Genomic DNA, 21,128 nt, shown 5'->3' on the forward strand with positions numbered 1-21,128 from the left:
TTCTCCTTTATTAAAAATTGGTTGTTTTTCCTTTTCTGGCCATCAGACTGCCACAGCTTTTCAAATATGAGGGATAATGGCATAACAAATTAATGCAAATTAATTCCTCAGAACCCTCAGATGCATCTCATCAGATCTTATGGACCTGTACACATTCAGGCTTCTTAAATGATTTCACACGTTCTTTTCTCACAGTGGGAAGTTCTTCATTCTCACAGTCACTAGGGTTCAGTTGTGCCTTCCTTAATAGTTATTTTGTATTCCATTAAGCTTATACTTCTGTAGTTTTACAAGATTGGGTCAAAGATTGGTTTCTTGTGTTCTCATACCAAAACTTTAAAGAAACATGCGATTAAAACTGCATGGTAAGTGTCATTTGGGTGGAGGTGGTGGGGAATCTTCAGGACACTTGAAGCCACACTAGACAGAGATTGTTTTCTTGTCTCATCACTTGGTAGCTATCAGATGTCCTCACAGCATTGTGTGACTGTCAGCATTTGCATGTGGTGAGTCTTCAGTGCTGCCTTGGACCACCATACCTGTGAATATTGCATGGTGGGATGTATCAGTGCCCGAACAGGGGCCTTGGTGTCTCTGCACCTGTGGTTTTGGGAAGCTGGTTTATTTGTTTTTGAGTTAAAACAGGCCAAGTGAGTTGGAAGTCAAGAATAAATTGTCTAACCCTTGTAGGCAGAATGTCTTATCTGAACTGCAATGGGAGAACATTCCAGAGAGTGGTGCAGGCATGAAGTTAACTGCAGACTAAGCATCTTTACTCTGTAACCATTGGAAGTATGTACAAATCCCTGTAAGATAAGAATTCTAATAAAGGACGCTCAGAAATGGGACAGTCATCTCTTCCTTTACTGCAGTATATAAAGTGCTTCCATGTCTTTCATATGCAGAGACATCCTAAATTATATGGTATTACTGCTTAGCTCAAATGGACTTCTGCATTTCCCAGTTCAAGTTAGAACTGGGTTACCATTGTGTGCAGTGCTGCGTTTCCCTAACTGACATGGCTGGTGTATCATGTTGTCTCCAAGCTTTGTTTCTGTGCATTCACATGGACTGTTGTTTGAACAAAGAGGATTTAAACTGGGAAAGCACTACAGAGTGATGTCTTTTGCAAGACATGTGCTTTATTTTTAGGGTGTGGTATCCAAAATACTGCTTGTGTGCACTACATCTTGGAAGCCAAAAATGACAGAACAGTCACAAATATGAAAGGTTAATTTTGTTCTTGTTCAGCAGCATGGCTTTACCAGGCATTTGCAGCTTTAAGCATGTGATATATTGCCCAACATGTATAATGACTACTTGCTTTTCATTTCTCATCTTGTAGGGTGACTTTCAGGTTCCTGAATGTTCTGTTAGATGCTGAAGTATTGAACTAGCTGAATCTTCTGCATTTATTTCTGATGTTCAGAAAGGCCTGAAGAAAAGCAGAGGACTGGCATTTCTGTTACAGCATTTTAAGGTAAGATGTGACTTCTTTTGCTGGGGAAGGAGGGAAGATGATAAATATGAAGATATGATCTCATGGACTGTCCCAGTCCCATCTGTAGCTCCACAGTAAACCCTACTGTTATGTCTGTATTGTGTGTAGCACTGGAACAGACTGTCAGTATTTGCCTGTATGGATAAAATAACACCTTAGTAAGCTAAAAAATGATGTAGTGATCAATCCCTGGATGACCAGCTCTGTTTATACATATACCCTTCCATTAGCATGCCTTAATGCTTTACCTACTTTTAATAAAGTTTTAGTAGTGAAAAGATTTAGTCTTCTGTTGCTGAGGGGTGTCATGTTCTTCTCCAATAAAAATTTGGTTAAGAAAAAGCAAAGACTGTAAAAACCAAATGAAACTATAGAACTACAGCTGACTTAAGTGACAATTCTACTCTAACTAGAGGTGCTGCACTGTTGTTGCTTTCATTAATTTATACATGCCTGTATTTTGCACCTGTCTGTTCAGGTTCATATCTGTATTTTCTGCTCACCATATGTACTTGTGTATTTGTGCTCACCATATGCACAACACAATCTTCCTACTGCATAAGCATCTGAGTAAGGAAGGGCTGTGTTTGAATTAAGCTTGTGGTAAGCCAAGCCAAGAGAGCAATTGCTTCATAAAGGGCCTCTTTGCTACTGAGCCCCTGGGTTCCCTCATGTGTAGCTGTTTTCTGGAGTGATCTCTGACTTCTTATTTACTTTAAGGAGTTACAGTCTCCCTCTTTGTTGCATACACCGTAGTGTGCTGTGACCTTGGGCTAGCTCCTTTCATACCAGTTCTGGGCTCTTACTCCTAGTTTTCTTTAGGAAAGACTCTTAAAGTGAATCTAGTCTTTTCTCTCATCAAATAACTGCCTCTAGGTCCCACAGTAGTTCAGTAGCTGGCAGAGAGAGGAAGCTCCTTAGAAAAGGCTAAATAAGGAAACCTGTCACTACACCAAGGATTGTCCCAGTTCCTGTGTGGCTGTGTGCCACGGCCATGCCTGGGCTGTGGAGAGGTGCACACACAGCCAAGCACAACCTTCTGCGCACAGGGGTGGGGGATGTGTTGGATGGCATTGCTCCCCCCCTGACCTGCCACCTTGTGCAGGATGGAGACATATGAGTTATCCACAGCCTGGTTGGGGGGGGGCATGTGGAAGGGTATGTGTGGTGGTATGTGGACCAAGGAAATTTTGTTGGCTGTAGTAGAGCCAAAGTAGCAGTGACTTGACTTCCTGGCTCCTCCTTAGGAATGATGGGATGCAACATCATGGCTAAGGAGCAGCGTCCTCCAGTTTCAGCTCTTGTTGCAGGGCTGTGACAGCAAGTTGTCCATCTCAGGTCCGTACAGATGCTCTGCTGCTCTGGCATACTAGCAGGGATCTTAATCTCTGAGTTGTAAGTCAGCGTCCCCCATATAGTGTGTATTGATGGCATCTGGTGTTTCTCCGAACTGTGATGAATTCCACAATCTTGTGTGGGTAATGGGGAGAAAAAGCAAGCTTCATAAAAATAACTTTTACAAAGCCGAGGTTACCTAACTGAGATTGTCCAGGATTTTTCAATCCTAGGGCTTGCAGCCTTTATTTAAACAAGAATTTTATTTCACTCTGGTCTTCTCAGACTCAAATTAGCACTCTTGTTTTTCACAGCAGGACCTCAACCTACTAAATGATGAAAGCCTTGTGGTTTCTTTTTCTGGCAGGTTTAAGTAAAAATATCCAGCAGCTACCTTCCTTAGCTTAAGTGTAGCTTTTTTCATTTCAACTTGTTCATAAGGAAAACAGACTTAATAACAGATGTGACTAGGTCTTGTACAATGTAGTCCGGGGTAGTTCCTGCCTGTAGAGAGCAGACGTTGTACTTTCACAGGGGTACGATATAGGAGCAACTTCAGCAAGCATGGAGTCATTTGTTGCTGTGGTACAGGTTGTATTGAAGCTTAGTAAATCCTAACTCCTTGCTTCCAGAATGTTCTGGGCTCACTGGAGCAGTTAAATCACTTTCACAATGATTAATGAAGCTCTGGTTAGCTCCAGAGGTCTTTGAGCTGTGAGAAAGCATACTTATTGTAGGTGAAGTTAGATTTTTGTTACATAAAAGTATGGACCTGTGTTAGAAAATTCAGTTTGGGAAAAATAGCTGTCATTGATCAGTTGTCGCCCTCTCCAAGCCCACAAATTCAGTCACATCTCTTATTCAGCCAGACATACCCACATGATTTGCTGGTAACAGATGTGGCTCAAGTACTGTCCCTTACATCCCTCCTGCTCATAGCTTTGGCTGTGCTCTGTGTGCCTCAAACCAGTCACACAGCCCAGCTCTGCTGTATTACACTCTTCACCCTCCCACACAGAGTGTCTTCCAGGCAGGAACATAATCTTATCACACCAGCTACCTGGAGAGACCCATGGGTTCCTGTCTGAAGCAGATCATTGCTTGTATGAAGACCATCCCAGATATCCTTGCTAATGTTTCTAGGAAGATGATGGGTAGCAGAAACAGCAGTGGAAGCTTGCAGTGTGACCCAAACCCACCTCTTTGTGAAGCTGCCATCTGTGCTGTGCACCTGACTGGGTACTGGAAGCCAAGATGAAAAGTGACCTCCATAATGACCACTTTAGCAGAGCCTGCATGGAGCCTGGATGCTCTGACTTTGTGGCAGCATCCCTTTGCTGTTGTAGTCCAGATCTTGTGCTCAGAGTGCTTTAATGCTTGTGTTTCAGATATACAGTGTGATTCAGTTATGTGCTGAAACTGCTGTGGCATGAAGGCATAGGACTGACTGAACATAACTGGATTGTACTGTATCATCTTTTGCCTAAAGATACCTACTGAGGATCCCCACTTCCAGTTTGTCTACTGATGCTGTAAATATAATGAGGAAACTTGGGGGCGATAACTAGTTCTTTATGCTGGTGAAAGCTTTGCATGTGCTTTTCTGATTTATGACATGTAAGGGATAAAAAAAAAATCTATTAACTTCAGGGCTATCTAAATGTAAACAGTCAGAACCATCTTTTTTTTATTAGCTCTTTTGTTATCAGGAATTGAGCAGTTCAGCCCCAGCCTTACTATTTCTGGTGACTGGTAATCAAATTCTAGTACTGAAAATAAATTCTTCTCTTGCTTCAGGTTTTAATCTAAATAAATTCAGGGTTTTGAGTTGTTGCATGTGCCTAACCTTTTAAGTTATTTATATGTAAGGCATAAGAGCAACTGATCTCACTTTCTGCTAAATGTACTTCTACTTTTCTAAAGGAGATGCTTTGTCCACTGAGAGCTGTGGTTCAGCATGCTAATAAAACTCACTTTATGCCTTTAAAATGTTTATTCAGAGTGGCCTGGCTAGCTTACAGTAGCTGTGTGGGTGGACTGTCCTTGAATTTTGTAGACTTAATTTAGTACTACACAATACCTAGTTATGGAAAACAGCTATAAATTGTCTGTGCGCAGCCATGCATTATTGATAAAGGGTAGAATGAGCTCCACAATTCCTTTACTTGATGTTGTTAGTGCAACAGCTGGCTGATTTAAGATACTTTTTTTTTTCCCCCTGTTGGCTGTAAAATGTCTCTTCATTTTCAGCTCTGAATTTGCTCTTGAATCTTGATTTGTGTGGGTGGGGAAGTTTGCTTTTTCTCTGTGGGAGATGGAGAAGTCAGTTTGGCCTCATCAAATGTCTACTCTCTGATAATGAGGCTCTGGAAGTGAGGCAGAAGGTCTGAATAAACAGGGGTGTTCTGTACCTACATATAAGATAAGCTCTCTGCTTGTTATGGAATTTACTTGCTTTCTAGCCAATGGATTGTTAGTTCAAGTGTACTGAATGCACATCAAAGAATGTAAAAGGCTTGCTTAGAAGAATACCATAGGATGCACAAGATAGGGATACACAAGATGATGCAGATACACATAATGATCATCTCAGCAATAAAGAAGTCTTCCTGGCATGGGAACCTTGTGTCAATTTGTTGGCTTGCGACATTTCTCTGATGCAAGTAAATACAATAGAAATGTATCCATGGAGAAGAAACAAGTTCAGTGCTTGGGAAAGCTAGAAAGGCAGAAGTGTGACTGTGTGCAGGGGATAGAACTTCTTAAAATTGTTGTGATAGTCAGAAGTACAAAAGGCAGCACAAGGTGTCACAGTAAACTTCAAAAATAAATGAATCCTTTAATACGCGTGATTTGACACATGCATGAAGAAAATGCTTTACTGTGAGCCAGGTGCACTCTGTAATTCCAGTATTCATTCAGAGTCTATAGAAAATCTCATTTTTCAAGTTGTTTTTCCCTGCCGACACCTAAGATGAGCAGGGTGTCTACAGAACTTGATTTACATATGTAGCTGTGCTGTAAACTGAATGATTCTTTGCCTGTAGTTGAACAAACATACAATGAGCTGTTCAACAGACCAGCAGTTAATAAATAAATAAAGTAGTGATAAAATAAATAAAAAAAGGAACTTGTTGGCAAATCTTTCAAAGTCTGCCTTTCCAGCAAATAACACTGAAGCTTCTTTTTATGCTATAATTTCTGCAGTGTTAGTTTCCCACAGATTATTATTCCCAAATCACTGTAAGGATGTACAATTTGTGGGGGAAAAAATATTTTGAATAGTGCCTTACTTTGCTCTTTTTGTCTGAGTGCATATTCTTCGGCAGAAGCGTTCAAAACCTCTGTGTACAAATAAATATTTTTTTTTTTTCCACATGGGATGTTAAGATAGCATAGTGCACATATATGTGATCTTTAGGAGCTATGCTAATGTTTGCTGTGCTTTATTCTGCAGGGAACTGCTATGCATTAATTTAGCTTTCTCTGTTTTTGCAGCCTTGAAAGATGGGAAGTTTTAAATAGCAAAGTAATTAAGCTGGTCGTGTCATATCAAAAAGGAGGCAAGAAATATTAACAGAGGGATGGCCTAACATGATCTAGAGAGTCCTGCTAGGGAGGGATTTACATCAGTACCTCACCAAGTTTATTTTCTGGTGGAAATTGTGGGGTAGATGAAATGCAAATGATTAAAATGCAGAATTCTTACTGACTTTATAAATCTAACTCATTCAGTAATAATACAAAGTTGTTTATCTTCAGGAGGTGATGGGTCTGTGAGGATTTAAGCAAAAACATCAACAACTTAAAGTAGATAGTTTTGACGACAAAGATCACAAATTTTGTGGCTTACTTAGAAGGAAGGGGAACACGAGGTTTTCCACAGGTTTTCTGATCGAATCCATTGATTTCATCCAATGCATGAAGTGTCTGTAACTCGGGCACAATGCAGGCAACTAAGAATTCTGTACTGGTACAAAGTTGATTTAATTCTACAGCAAATACAAGCAATTGGGCACTTGAATGCTTCTAAAACACTTCCCGATTTTTCTTATTATTGTTTATTTTTTTCATCTGGTACTGCTAGTTCCTTTCCAGCTACATCAAAATACAGGATACTGACTTTTTTTATGTCTAGTATATAGGAATTGAAGATACTTCAGTTATTTTAGTTTGTTTGTTTTTTGAAAGGCACTGAGTCAAAGTTCCACTTTTGAAAGCATGGGGTGGGAGGGTAAAACCTGTGTGGTCGCATCCATCCCCACCCAGGTGTAGCACTGAGTGCTCTGTCTATGACAAGTTGCTGCGTGCTCTAAGACAAGGGGGAAAGCACCTGCTCTTTCCATTCTCCTTTCTCTTGGTACAAAAAGATGCATAAAACTTGTTTGGGTAGGACAGATTTCATCAATCTCTTTCAGGCTTGATCAGTACTGCAAAACCTGTCTTGGTTGCAGTGAAGCTGCCTTGTGCCCTGGTTGCCTCCCAGTTTTAAGCCTGCAGCGGAGCAGCTTGTTGCCACACCACCACAAGAATCCCTGGGTAGGATCAGTGCTTGTCAGCAGTCCAAGCACCAGCTCCTCCTGACAGGTGGATAGGGTGTCTTGTGTCTCACAAGTACACCCACAAAATCTGTTCTTTTTCTTTATAAGTTGCATTCCCCTCTACTAAATTTGAAGGATGATGAATTGCCTGCTTATTTTAGGGAGTTATTGTGGTAGTAATGCTGTTACCTGCTCAAAGTAGTCCTGCAGTGATGCAAACTGATTCTTACTAAGAACCTTCAGTAACTTCAGTAAATACTTAGCCCAAACTAACTTTCAGCTCTGCGAACAGTGAATTTTCTGCAGAACTTGCTGTAAGTGGAGCTACGTCCTTGCCTAATGACCTAACTAACTAACTAATGCCTAATGACCTTGTAACTAACTGTGCTCTGTCCTTCTAGAAGCTACATTCTTGTGGTGAAGTTGGTGAGCCCTTTCCTTTTGTGGAGGTCAAAGCAGTTCTCAGCCCTCTTCTCCCAACAACCTTACTGACAGGAGATTCAACAATACACCAGGGAGCTTTATCCATCTGCTATGTAGCACGTACAACCTCTGGGTGCTCTCCTGTCCTTTGCCTCCTCTTCCCTCACCTCTCCTCCTTTTCATGCTACTTTTAATGAGGTGTGCTAGAATGGTTGCACAGATTTTCCCAGTATGCATTAATGCAAACATGGCTAAGCTGTATGCGGTATAAACAAACGTGGTTAGAAGTAGCAGGAAAAGTGCTGTGTAGATAGAAACTGAGCTGTGTTGTTTGAGAGAATGGTTGCTCCTCCAACTAATTACAAGATAATTGAATAAGCAGTTATGAGTTGCCTCACTGCAAATTAAGTATCTGAAGCATGATCTACTTTTTAGTTGCTGCAGTTTGCTTTCAAATGGAAAATGAGTAAATAAGTTCTGGATCCGGCATAATCCTCAGCTGTTCTTCAAGGTTCTTTACTCATCTTATTTCTAGTTTAATCCAGGATATTCTTGTACACCTGGAATATTGTGCTGTCAGTGCAGACTTTATTTATGTTGCTCTGTTTATGCTGTGTTTTGGATGGGTCTCTGCAATACCTTTACAAGGAAGGCAGTGCTGGAAAGTAAAGCTAAATATGGAATAGATTTTTGAGGATGGACAACTCCCATGTTAAGAGAACATCGGTAATGATAGGGCTTAGTGTGTTGTGGTGCTTAAGGAAGATTTTCCTCAATAATTTTGAAATAAGTACAATTTATATGGAGTCATTACCTGAGCTCCTGAGATGGAAGTGTGATTTTCTCTGTGGTGAAATCAAAAGTTACTTAAGTGAGCTGTGTTCCAGCTTCCACTGCCTGCTTTACATGCTTTGTCTGCTTTCTGACATCTTTTGCTGCCTTGCTGTCAAACAGTGGCAGCTGATGAGAGACCTTGGCTGCAGTGTTAAAACATGTTTTCCGTGATAACAAAGGCTGCACAGGGAACCAGATACGCACTGTTGCTTCGCAAATATCTGTGTGAAATTCCAGATGTTAACAATGTCATATGCATGCCAGACAGATTTAAGCACAGGGGCTTAGGAGTTGTCACAGCAGAGTGTAGCCAGGTCACCATGCACTTGAGGCTCTGGCTCCATTCTTCAGTAGCGTCTTCCACTGTGGTGTGTTGCTCTGCTAGTTCCTCCTGGAGGACAGAAAAGGGGAGCATATGCACAGCAACATGCAAAAGGTTCAGTATTAGAACTGACTAATAGCCATTGGGCTTATAACATTCTCTGAAACCTCTGTGTTAATTTTCTGAAAAGTGAGTAGGTAATTCTGTCTTTCTGATTTTCTTTTTTCCCAAACCAATTTTCAAGCTACTGAATACCTTCAAAAGGGTGGGTGGAAAATATATTTTCAGAGATGTTGGAGTCTGGCCATGATTCCCAAAAGGAAAAACAGTTCTCATGCCAAATGCAGAAGGGTGGCAAGACATCTCATTTTAAATCTGCCGTTGGGGAAGGATGGATTATTGCACGTTCTGACCAAATTAAAAATTGTGGAAAGGAGGGGAAGGTGTTTTCTGACAGGTTACTGCTCATTGGTGAGTAATGCTGGTATCTCAACTTGTTTCTGTCACATCACTTCACGTTAACTGCTCCCTTCATTTTGTTCTGAATTCTTTAGCGTAAAATTAAGTACCAGCTTCACTCTGTTTTAAGAGGGGGAGAAAATGGTGTATTTCAAGAAGGTTCTTGGCACTTTGAAGAGAAATGGAGAAGGCAGGAAAGTGCCTTTCAAACTCGTAGTAATTAATGGAATTTCTAGTCAGGGAGGAGTTTGGCTTGTTTGATGTAACTTGGCAGCAGAAGTATGCATCTCATTTTCTATGTGTATATTTACTTAACTTTCAGCTGTGCATTAAATGTACCTATAAAATTCCTTTTAGTCATGGCTGAGATCAGATTAAACAGGTAAGTGTGGATTTCAATGTATAATAGTGTAGCTTGGTTAAGGTTGGCTAACTGGGATTGGTTTTTAATTGAAAATGTACAGGAATGAGAATCAGTCACTTCTAAGTTGAATCTCTTTGGACAGCACTACATTTATGTTGAAAAGGGGAGATTGCTGAGGGGCTGTGTTGTTTGCAAGGTATCTGAAACAATTTATGATCTGCCAGTGGTTGCTGAGTAATTGGATGGTATTGGACGTAAGCTTTCTCTTTAGATAGGAGAATGAAGTGTTCAGAAGTTCAAGGAATTTTGACGGCAAAAACAGTCTCACAAACAAAAACCCACGAGATGTGCGTAAGCAACAAACTCTAGTCTGAACAAATGGAGAGAGGAAATATTTTCTTCTGCTGGTTCACTCCTCAGACTTAGGCACCTCTTTTGCATCAGGTTTGCCCCCAAGAAGAAGTGTACCTACCCTACTCATGAGAGTCCAGCATTAGCTGTGATATTAACCTGTCTGCATAGAGCTTTTTTTGAATGCAAGTGTAATAATTCTGTGGAGATCTGTACATTTGCTTTAGAGATGGGCAATTGTTCTTAATTTTAGGATTGCTAATACACATGTGCTCTAAAGCTCAGATTTTGAAAGGAATATCATAAGTTTTATTACAGCTTCAGAGATTGACTTTTCATGCTTCCTGTGTAGGTGATTAAGGGTTGCCTCACTGTATGACAGAATATTTTTGTTCTTGGTTTAGCATGTCTGAAAGGCTCTTTGAGAGTGCTGGTATAGGTGCTTTGTGCAAGTCAGATAAGCCAACTGCAGGAGTTGTAATCCAGAGAACTCTGAACCATAAGCTCCAGATGCATGTGTTCTTCTATAGGCAGGACCACATAAAAAGACAGTCTTAAGAGCCTGTAGAAAGATGACTATTGAACAAAGTTCATGTTGTGGATAACTTTTATATAAGAGTTACTAGCAGTGGAGAGGATACATCCTCAAAACAGGAATGGCTGTCTTTTAATCAGTCCGGGGAGGAATGTATTGGAGAAAAAGTTATCAAATTATGGAAGGCATTTAATTTTTTATAGTTTTAAAATCTAAAATATAAGTTACAGCAGTTTCTCTGAAGTAATAATGTGGTTAAAATAGTTCACAGTAGGGAATGAGTTGATGTACAGGTAATCTGTACAGCCTACAGCTGTTTTTGTCTCTGTAAACCTCAATAAATACAATGGTTGGACTGGATAAGTGAATATTGGAGGGTGGAAAAACAGCTGAACTGAGAATACAAGAAATATGCAGTAGGCATTGTTGTCTTGCTGAAGATGGCAGCCTTGTTCTCTGGGCTGGCAGTGTGCTTGTGCCTTTGCATGGAAGCTACAAGGGGAGCAGATCTATCTGTGGGACTGTGAACTACTTGCTGGTGGGGTTTCCTTGTCTAGGTCACACTTAGGGATTTGTTATGGCAGGGCAGTAGGTGCTCAGTTCAGAAAGGGAGCAATGGTTAAGTGCAACACGCTGTAGCAGAGACCAACCTGCCAGAACAAACCTGTGCTGTGGTGAAACAGATCAGATGAGCAAGACATAGCCAGAACCTATGTAAGAAACAGGGCAGAACTGTGTGGTAATAGCAGCTCATTTTAATTGTTTTGTTTTGATACTCACTGTTTAGTTCTTTGCACAGGGAAATGTTGCATCTGAGGTTTCAGTGTACAACTGCAAAAGCAATTTTAATTCTTAGGCAACAGAGAGTGAAATTATACAGGTAATTTTAGTATGTAGTAGTTGTCCATGCACAAGTCCATCAGCATATTCTGTTAGAGAGAAGCATGTCCAACGTCTTGCATTCATTCTTGTTCATCCCATGTAAGTGACAAAAGCAGTGGCTGACTGGCACTTATCTTGGGTACCTGTGACCTCTTAATCACAAAGCAGGAGTTAGGATCCCTGCAGGAAGCTCTTTAAGAACTTTTCGTGTACACAGAGTACTGATGGAGCAGTCCTTTTGAGTAAGTATCTAAAGGCAGTGCCTCCTGTGTTACAATGTTGGCCCACCACAACAGAGGCAGATAGTGGTACGGAATAGAGGCTGAGCCTGCCCAGCAGTGTTCCATTACATCTTGTTGCTGTGTGGCAGATGGCAGCAGAGGAACACTGACAAATTGGTGTCTGATAGGAAGGTGTGAATGAAGCAAAGGTGTGTCACTGAATTCTCCCTTGCAGAAAAAAATGGCACCCACTGACATTCATCTGCATCTGAATTATATGGAGACCAAATAGTGGGTGTGAGCACAGTGAGGAGGTGAGTGGTGCATTTCAGTAGTGGCAGCAGTAATGTGAAAGACAAGCCATGTCACAGTGCAAAACGAAGAGTGTCTTTTGATCAGCTCATCTGCATGAATTGGCTAGTGGTGGTGACTACACAGAGAAATAGTGTTTTGTAGCTGAGAATTTGCTCTATTAAATAGTGCAGTTATGTGTTTTGTACCTGTTGTACTTGCCACTTAAATAAACAAGTGGTATTACTCCAGCAGTTACCTATAGACTTGAAATCTGATTGCTTTTGTTTTTCTTTTGAGAAGGAAAGTGCTTTTTCTTGAATCTAGAATCATTAGTATAAAAATATACATATTTGAAGAGGGAAATCAGCTTTTTGAAAGCAAACTACCACTGTGCTTTTGTTATTTAAGCTGAATTTTCTTTTCTGAAGTGGCAAATTATGATGCAGATCAGGAAGAGATTTTTGCTGTCCAGCTCCCAAAGTCACATGCAGCTCTTCACGAGAAAGCCGTTGTTACACATCCACTGTTGTGTTCATCTGTGCCAAGGATAGGGCTTGATCTCAGTGGATGTAGCTTGCAGTGCCCATTAAGTGGCTGTTATGGTACATATGACTTCGACTGTGTGCGGGCTAACATTAAAAGGCATTAATTGTATATGTGTCTGGTCACACAAATGAGAACTCAAGAGGTCATAACTTTGACTTCATCAAACACCAGCAGGTTTTCTTGGCTGAGGAACAGCCCTGCAGTACTGCCCTGTATCATCTTTCGTCTGCTGTTTACAAACCGTTTTCTGTTTGTCTCTACTACTGAGATTATAACATATCTAGAAGATAGCAATATTGCATGTTCTTGAGGCAGTGAAAGATGAATATACTGTTTAATTATGAGAACCATCCTTTTCATAGGAAGCTGAAAAGGTAGTGAAAGCACTAGAGGGGATTACAAATCCTATCTAAGCGTAGCAACTCTGCTTTAAAACTCAGTGCTTGCTCTTAAAACTGAAATCTGGTATGGAAATGTGGCAGCCCCATTCAAAGTACGCCTCTCAAATCTACGGACACAACCACTGAGTGGAGTAATTTATTCTGTTCCATTCTATGAGCAGTTAATTCTGAGGAGTGATTACAATTCAAATATCTTATAATAATTATGGGGACTGTTACATGCTTTGCCTGTCCTGGCTAGGCTAACTGTCCTCCCTGCAGAGGGAACGCCGCTGGATGTGGGCAATGCCACTGGTACCACTCTGAGGGTCTGGGTTAGGAGTAAGATTAAAGCTATGCATGGTATTCCCCCACCACCCTTGCCCCTCAGGCAGCAATACAGCACAGCTTTGGGCATTATTTGTAGGCACTGTGGATCCCTCCTTCAGATTAGATTTTTGCGGGAGCCCAAGGAGAATCCTTGAAGCATTGGGTTGCCTTGGCCATGCATTACGTGAGACAAACCTCTACTTTCTGGAAGAATGAAAGGAGGAGTAGTGCACTGCCCTCTCAGGAGCTAGAGAGTATAAGGAAGGCTAGATGGGAGATCTGGTAGTGTACTTTGCCTAACAGCACTTTCTTGCCTGAGCAGAGATCATGCTAAATAGAAGTCCTGGAGGAAACTGGAACTCATTTCTTCAGCCACTTCTATCAAATGTCATCCTGAAGGAAAGCTGTACTGCTGGCTTAGGTTTCTGTAAGCGAGGAGATAAGCCCTAGAGAATCTGAGATCCTGAGAACCTCATATCAGTGGCAAAGCAGAGATAAGCTGCAAGGAATAGTGCTATTTCTTGTGGCTTTGGTGCCTTCATGGTGCCTCACAGACAGTAAGCAGATAACTTCTTTATTTCAGCAGATGTAAATTTTATACTGGATCTGACATGTGTGATTCCCCTTGTGTCCTCTGCGGCAGTACATGCAGGTTCATGGTATTTAATACTGATGGGATGCTTCAGTTTTTGAAAGGCAGATTGTGTACTTGATCCTTACTTGATATTCTGCATAGGATATGTGGATAGGATATGTATGTTTGCTACATAGCTTCACTCATTGCAGACCAGCAGCTGACAACTATTTCACTGAACAGAAGGGGTTTTGTTGTTGTTCTTATGAAAGTGTTATCTCAGCAGAGTTCTGCTTTATGCTTGAGAGTATTTTCATAAATCTTTGCTATAAGCCTGTCACCAGGTGCATACGTATATGATGTATGAAAGAAACAGAAAACCTAAGGCACACAGTCATTATGAGAAAATTAGTCTAAACTCTGTCTACACAGGAAAGATGATTTGGCTGCTTAATTGTGCTTGGCTGGGTTGAAAGTCTTTTTTTTTTTTTTTTTTTTTTTGCTGTTAAAACTGTTTACTACTGCAGACTTTATTTTTTAAGAGTATTACATGCTGTTCTAGGTTTTGAATAACAGCAAGGACAGAAATAGAACTCTTTGTACCTGTATTTTGGTGTTAGTCTTTGTATATATTTCTGTCCAAGCCTGCAGTAGCAAGGTTAGAAGTTTTGTCTTAGTGTTGGCTCTTCCCGTGAGGTGTTGGTGTCTTGATGAATTCCATTCTTTCTACTGTCTCCTGGTATTTATGCATAAAAGCACAGGCATCTTCCAAAGTAATAGTAAGTTTTCTAACTAGACTGCAGGGTGTCAGAAGCTTGGCTTGCTTTGTGGAGGAAAGCTCTAAGGTCAGAGATTTATGATGGGAATTATCCCAGGGTTTCTGGGCCTTCTGTATCCACGCTGCCAGAAACAGGGAGCAGGCTGACCTCGGCACTCATTTGTGGTCTATTGATGCCTGCAGTCTAGAAATGTAAAAAAGACAAAGATACACTTTGGTACCTCTGCCAGGGAGCACTCAAATGGGCTGCATCCCAGCCTGCTGCTGCAGTCATCCCTAGATGACCACTACAGCCCTTCTGCCTTCTTGCTCTGTAGGAAAGATGGCCACATCAAGCTTTCTCAAATATTCTTCCTAATTCCTTGTGCCTTCCCTGAGCTGTGGATAAAAGTAAGACTCCAGCAGGCACAACTGGTTGTTACTGTTGTTCACTTCTGTGCCTACCTGCAGAACAAGTCTGCAGACATAACAAGAGGCAGCACTGTATTTTCTTATTGCTGCATGATACTTTCTGTTGATCAGTCTGCATTCACAAATGTTCCACTTGTGTTCATGCACCTTCTAACATGCTGCATGGCCTCTGCTGCACCAGTAGAGTATTGCATTTTCATCTTGGTTCAGCAGTATACACCCAGTGCAGTGGTAGTCTTGGGTGCTCTATACCCTGCTGCCACCTCAGTGCTTCCTTCACCACCACCACCTCCCTCAACCCCAGCTCTGCAGGGCCAAGCATTCCTTGGTCTGTGTTCTCAAAATGTGCTGAGCAAGTCCAGGGAGGAGCTGCAATCCCTCAGAAACTTACTGCATGTGGACTGGTCTTTACCTTCTTTAACAGGGGGGTTGCACTTGATCTCTTGAGGTCCCTCTGATCTGCTGGCCAGGCATGGCTGCCAGAGTTCAGGCCCCTGCAGAGATGGGATTGCTCTTAATCTAGCTGTAAAAAGTAACAATAATTATTTGCAGTGCTGATATCGCACAAAGTTAGTTTTGTACAAATAATTTTCCTTTGACATCAGTACCATTTGTGAGTGAATTATTCTAAGGAGTAGGATGTGACTCATTCTGCTGGCTTTGCTGTCTCCCAGTATGAAAGCCATGAGAGGCAAACAGGGCTGAAGGGTGAATACAGGTGGGTTTCATAAGCCTGTGCAGTAAGTACTGTTACTGGATCTGGATATTGCTCTGTGGCATTTGTGATGGGGACACAACTAATGCCTGAGAGGCAGTGCTGTGCTTCTGAGTCTTGCTGTGTGATGCCCTCTGCATGCAGAGCAGCTGAACAGCTGGTCTGAAACCAGCAGCCTGACTGTGGGCGGCTTTGAGAAGTGCAGCTCCACATCCCTGAAGAGTTCTGGACTAGTCTGCAGGGTTAGCTTTGTGTTGCCTGCTAGTCAGAGGGCTGCAGCACTGCCCTGACCACAGGGAACAGGTAGCCTGCAGGTGACACAGGCAAAAATGTGTCAAAGGCTTTGCTTTTTGAAACCTTTGAATATTCTAAGCAGGAAAATCTTGCTATGGAGACTTGGCTTTCCCAGTGGGCTCTACCTGTTGCAGGACCAAAAGTCCTGACTCATGCATTAGGTAAAACAACAGCGCAAAAAAAAAAAACAAAAAAACCCAAAACCAAACAACAAACAAACAAGCCCAAAACAATGCATGAAGAAATGATCAAGATACATAACTTAGTGAGAAAGAAAAGCCAAGAAGTAAAAAAGAAAGGTTTGGATGCTCCCAGCAGTCTCTGTAACAGCTGTGACAGCAAGCAGAAAACGCAGTTGGCAGCAAATGCCTGTTTTTCTCAAGAACAAGGTTGCATTAGGACTGAGCTATCAGGTAATATCTCTGTAAATCTGCCCTGAAGGATGTTCTCTCTGTTCAACAGGATGGCCTCCTTTGCAAACACTTTTTCATAACATATAGTGTGTATAAATAAATCATGCTAATTAGAAAGATGAGCAGATTTTCCTTTCATCTGTCTGAGGAGAACAAATTTTCTGTACAACATGCTGTGGGTGCAAAAAAAGGCCCATATTTACTAGGCAGTGGTACTCCCTGAGTTTGCTGAGCTTCTCTCAAGAAACATAACTTTGAACAGGTGAAATACCCTATTCATAGATGAACAATCTCTTGCCCCACAAGATGAGTTCCATCTGTGGGCACTCTCGTACAACCTGACAGAGCTAGTCAAGTATTTCTGTGCCTTTGAAATTGAGTTAGCAGTTCTGGATACGTTTTGGCATGTGTCTGTGGAGATAGGATAAAAAAAATATGCCTCCTTTGAAATGTAGTTGCAAATCATTTGGAAATGCTGTGCTCGTTTAAAAACAAATACAATAAAAAAATCTATCTGTCTGAAAAGCCCTGAGAAATATAAGCTCTTCACACTATTCTTAGGTTCTTTCTAGACCTGTAAAGTTAAGCATTTGGCTGTAAAAAGATGAGACTGAATACTGAAAAATAGTGCAGTAACTTTAATCCATTCCTGTTAATGCTGGTGGTAGAAGAAACAAACCAGTGTGGTGGTTTGCCTCTGTGATGCCATTCTTGCTCCATAGGGTTCAGACTTGTCTGACAGTGTGACCAGAGTGCCCAGGGCACGCAGGAACAGGGCAGGCACATTTTGCATTCCCACTATAGATTCCAGCCCACAGCAGTTTGTGGTCTGGAGCTTACTCAAGCCAGAGAAAATTGGCAGGTTTTTGTTGTTGTTGTTGTTTGGTTTGGTTTGGTTTTTTGTTTGGTTTTTTGTTTTGTTTTGTTTTTGTTTTTTTGCTTTTTCAGTAGCCCTTGGTGTGCAAATACATTGTGTTTTTTCTTCCATCCAGCTTAAGTAGATGTGGGCTTTTATCATGGTCAGCAGCTTGTAGCAAGGGCATCCATAAATTTATATGTAGTATATATGTGCCTCATTTGCACTTTTTTTCACCCTGCTTGAACATCCGCAAGTTTGGAAGTGTGGAAACAATGACCCCCAGTTCCTCTTTTCCAAAGCACACACTTAGTACCACTTTCTACTAAAGGAATTTTAATTTTTTTTTCATATAAACCAGTAAACTTTAAAAAAAAAAAAAAAAAAAAAAAGTAAACTTTAAAAGTCTGAAAGTTTTTTAAAGTAAACTTTAAAAGTCTATATTCATACTGAAAATAAAGTGTCTGAAGTTCTGTATAGTAAATGCCACCACTTCCCCATTCTTCCATTTCTCTCCCAGCTAAGTTCTGGGAGAAATACCTGGTTATCTTTGCTGTTGCCAGAGGCTTGTTGTTAAACTGGTAAAAACATGATCAAGAAACTCTTAAATATGTTTTTGTATTCCTTCTTGAGTGTTTCTAGCCCTGAAATAGGAGGAGAGCAAGAATCAAGGAGATCCTGTTCTGTTTGTGCATACATTAGCAAAAAGACTGGGGATTTTACATATTTAACAAAGAGCTGCTTTTCTTTTCATAGTGCTTTGTAAGTGTGAGAGAGGAGGAAACATTACTGTCTGCCAGGAAAGTTCCTCTCCCTCCTTGCTGCTCAGGTTCGGTCTCTTAATTGTTATGATATCATCAGTGTCACCACTCATCAGCTCTGCCTTCAGATGGTGAGACCTGAATTTCCAATGTGGTGAGCTGGGCAAGGAGTTACCAAGATTTTCTTCTTCCCAGACACAAAACTGTTTCCCCATACCTCTGTCTGATCAGCTTTAAAGGACTTGTTGGCTGGGAGAAATGCCATTGAGAGATTTTGCTGCCAGGAGATCCAAAGCAGTGTCCCTTTATGTGGTGGCTCAGTGGCCACTGACTGGCTAGTGTGTATGCAAGTACAGCAGAGTGGAGCTGCAGGTGAAATTTATGTCTCCTAAAATCATGATGACAGTTGACTGCTGTGACTTCGGCTGTAAGAGATAACCACTATGGCCCTTAGAGCTGCCTCACTGGTCTGTGACTGCTTCCAGAAAGCTAATGTTGTCCTCTCACCATAGCATCTTCCAGATGGACCTGTCGGCCTCCTCGTCTCAGTAAGTTGGGAGAGATGAGTTTTTAAGAAGAAAGTGCTTCACTTCCCTTTCTGTAGTGCCTTCTATTTCCCTGAAGGAAAGCTCTATCCTTTTACCAAGTCAAAGAGCTTGAAAGGAGGGTGTCAGACTGGTGCTTGTCCTCTGATGAGTGATTTGGGCCACTCAGGGCTGTTTAGGGATCAGAGTGAAAGCAACCATGTTCCACTTTGTTCAAGTGTACGGCTTTTCTTTCCAAGGATTTTTAGAGCAAAACACAAAACTTGTAACAGTTGATCACAATGCAGTATTGCTCTCAGACTGTGTCGGTAGCAAATGTGGTTGGTTGTTTTTTTGGTTTTGGTTTTTGTTAGTTTCTGTTTTCAGAAAAGCTTTAGATGCCTGTTAATATGCAGGTCCTGGTCTTCAGGCTTCTTTCCCTGCCTTTATGTTAGTGATGAAGTGATGGAACTTGCTTATAAGGAAGCCAAAGAGCTTTCATTTCTGCTCTGGGATGCCACTGAGAGGCAGATGCATTATGATAGGGAAAGCCAGGAAGAAGGCTGTGGTTCTGAGGAGCTTCCATTTAGCAGCAGGAAAGCCACTCTGGTTGTTCTCCCAACAGTGCTGAGCACAGTAACTGCATGAGCACTGTGCCTGAAAGCCTCAGATTGGCTGGCTTGTGTGGACACCAGATCTCCTCATACAACTTCAGTGACTAATCTGGGGCATAAAAAATAAAAACAAAGGCATTGAGCAGGCTGCTGATTTACACAAAGCTGTTGCTGATACAGATGTCTCTTTCCAGGTGTCTCATTACCAAGGGTGAGGGTGTTACACAAACACTCCTGCTGTTCAGCATCAAGACAGAGACAGTAAGCTGATAGAAGAGCTGAATGCTTTCAGTTGTCCTGCAGAGGCATTGCTGTACACAGTGAGATGCAGACCACAAGGGATATTAGCATCCTGCAAGTCAGGCACATGATGATTTGGAAATGGGTTTAATTGTTTTTTCTCCTTTGCAATTTGGAAGACTGCAGCGGGGAAGTTGCAGCATTTACTGTGAGGTTTAACTCTTGGTGTTGGTTACTTCTGGCAGCAACTACAGCCAGCGGTGCTTTGGCATCAGACATAGCATAATGATTAGTGTAACATGCAAACAGTAATTTTGTCGTAACATCTGCCACCCTCTTGGGGTGAGGCTGCATGTTTTCCCTCTGGGCTGACACTTGCTGAATGCATTTCATTAGGTTCCCAGACACACCCTGGTTTCTATGCAATTGGTGTGCTTATTAAAAAGGGAGCAGAAAAACCTCTTCTGTTCCCAATACCCAATTTAGTAATAAACTCTAATTTCTGTCTGCAAACAAGTTTTTATCTCCCTTGTGCCTTTAGGTGCTGTGGTCTGCAGTTAGCAAAGGAGAGTGTTGGCCACTGTACAGAGAGGAAAGCCTTGCAGTTCATATCCCCTTTCACTGGTATGTCTGGGAGAAACACTGGCAACTTTCTCCCTTAAAACTAACCATTGCATCTTTCTTTTAGAAAATAAAAGAGCAACAAAAAAAAGCCCCACAACTCTTTGCACTAGATGGCAGTGTGGATAGTTTTACGGGAAACCTGTTTTAATCGCAGGAATTATAAGAATTACAGTAAATGGTATTCAGCATAAAAATCATTCTGCAGTGATGGTGAGCACTGTTCACTTTGTCTGACACACTGATTCTGAGGAGTGGGGATTCCAGGTCTGAAGAGCCTTGGTAGGAGGCACCTGTTCCCAAAAACACGAAGTCTGAAGTCCTGTAGGGCTGAGCATTTATCTACTCACTTTTGAAGATGTGCTGGTGCTGCCCTCCTGAATGTGTAAACCATGAGTAACCCACAAGGAGGACTCTGGTGAAAGAGTAGGGACAGCTGCTGAATTGCTTAGAAATGCACTAGAATTATTGGATATGATCGTAGATTCCTGGCCATGTGTTGGCCAGTAGATATAACAAGCACAGATATCCTCACTATCTCAAGCCATAGTAATGAAAAATAACGTGTTTCCATATATAAAATATTAAGCATGATAACTAAACCTGGTTAAGTAACAAGATATTGTCTTGTATTTGAGGGTCGATATCAGATTAAATTGCCTGTGAATGCTTCCCGTCTGTCACTGGAAGGAACTTGTAGAGCAAAGCTGAAGTGAGTTTCAGACAGTGGCAGAGTTTAAGGTCTGTGTTCTTCTGAGCCATTCATGACAAAGCATTTCTATCTTTATCTTGGCTTAGTTTGCATCTGTATATTTTCTCCTTAACAATACTTGGGATTTTTCCATGAAAGGAGCCCACAGTAATCAATGACAAATCCACACACATTTTTATTTCAAGTTAGGTGGAAAAAAAACAAAAACCAACAAGCTGCTGTCAAATGTAATAAATTGTTTTGAATTATGCTGGAGGTTGCTCAAATAGAAAAAGTAATATGCAGGCACCTCAGTGG

At 41.4% G+C, this 21,128-nt stretch overlaps 1 protein-coding gene across 3 annotated transcripts in view; it reads left to right on the forward strand.

The window, feature by feature from the left end:
* The window catches only part of KANK1 (KN motif and ankyrin repeat domains 1), a 106,741-nt gene that overhangs the window by 26,306 nt on the left and 59,307 nt on the right, over positions 1-21,128 (forward strand). For all 3 annotated transcript variants that reach the window (XM_015848884.2, XM_015848883.2, XM_015848885.2), the window contains exon 2: positions 1,346-1,480. The gene's annotated coding sequence lies outside the window, so the exon portion shown is untranslated. The remainder of the gene's footprint in view (positions 1-1,345; positions 1,481-21,128) is intronic.

This window comes from Coturnix japonica, chromosome Z, assembly GCF_001577835.2.
Source record: "Coturnix japonica isolate 7356 chromosome Z, Coturnix japonica 2.1, whole genome shotgun sequence".
Classification (NCBI taxonomy): Eukaryota; Metazoa; Chordata; class Aves; order Galliformes; family Phasianidae; genus Coturnix; species Coturnix japonica.